This window comes from Galeopterus variegatus, unplaced genomic scaffold, assembly GCF_000696425.1.
Source record: "Galeopterus variegatus unplaced genomic scaffold, G_variegatus-3.0.2 Scaffold12060, whole genome shotgun sequence".
Classification (NCBI taxonomy): Eukaryota; Metazoa; Chordata; class Mammalia; order Dermoptera; family Cynocephalidae; genus Galeopterus; species Galeopterus variegatus.
This window is the reverse complement of record NW_007738171.1, coordinates 1-1,532: the sequence shown is the minus strand read 5'-3', so window position 1 is coordinate 1,532 and position 1,532 is coordinate 1.

Here is a 1,532-nt window from a genome sequence, read left to right as displayed (position 1 = left end):
TTACTTGATTTTGAGTTCCTGGACAGACAACAGGTGTCTGTCCAGCATTAAACCATGTGCAGAGTCCTCCCTGCCATGAAGATGCCCAAGAGGAAGGTCAACTGAGCTGAAGGCACAGGAAAGGAGGATCCAAGAGCAGACTGGCGACGTTGTCAACTAAACCTGCTGCCATGAAAGTGTAAATGAAGTAAAAAAAAAAAAAAAGGAGCAGGAAAGAACAAGCCCCCAGACAAAAAAGCACAAGCAAAAGGAAGAGCCAAACGTGGGGAAAATAGGCTGAAGCTGCTCATCAGGAAACTAAAGTACAGTCTCCCGCAGAAAATGGAGACTAAAAACAAGAGAGTCCAGCCTCTGATGAAGCAGAGGAGAAAGCAGCCGAGTCTGACTGACGTCATATGCCACGTGGTAATAGTGGTCCCTGTGTCCTCCTTTCTTGTATAATCCAGAGGAATATTTTTACCAACTATATTATCAATGCAGGTATTTTAGTAGCTCTAAAATATTTTGAAGTGAGAGTCTCATGTCATCCTTTTTATTTTTTCAGTATAAATGTTTTTTTTAAGCCATAAAATCACGTGCTGGTTATTTAACTTTGGGCTACACCCAGAAACAGTGGGCGACTGAATTAGAGGAGACTTTCAGTGTCTTGGGTTGCAGAGGAGGAGACTGAGAAATGGGAATTGGATCCAGGACCACACTGCCAGCCAATGTCACATTGTTCTGGGGACAGAGTGATGACAAGGACCCACTTGGTTTCTGCCTGCAACCTAATGCTCAAATGGGGTGGGATAGAATAAATACACCTATTAATGATTATGTCATGAGAAGCTCTGATACATACTCAGAAGGATGGAAAGGGAGAGAAAAGAATAACGGGGCAGGTGCCTTTGGGTTAAGAGACAGGACATGACTCTCCCAGGCTATTAGGGCTGAAGTTTGAGGAGGAGCCAGGCCTGCAAAAAGCCTGGGCAAGAGCTTTCTCAGCAAAAAGGAGTTACAAGGGGAAAGATCTTGAAAGCAAGGCTGGGGCCCAGGACATGTGTACTGTGCAGGGAGGAGAGGATGGAGGCTGGCAGGAGCGATCTGTATAGACCATGCACAGAGTCTGATGTGTTGTGCACAGTGTGCAGTGTGGTGGGCTGGGGGTCTCAACACCAAAGCAGACAGGCCAGATAATGCAGTGAAACATTTGNGTCAGATACATATGAATGAGATCAAGCATATTTGTCTCCCAACAAAGGAAATTATAAAACAGATGTAATCACATTAAAATTAGCTAGATGTCAACAATGCCTATTTCCACCACTGTTCCTTAAAATTGTGTGAGATTATTAACCAACGCCACCTTGGAGGAGGAACCAGGGCTCTCCTCAGGTCTGCTATGCACAATTTGACATAACAAATTTTCTGGGTGTCCAAAAATTGAGTTTGTGTAAATCCTGTGCTAGACCCTCCTAGTGAAATGAAGGACCTCAGTAAACAGAACTGTCCTAATTTCAACTCTTTAATCACACATGTGGTTAAGCACAGAG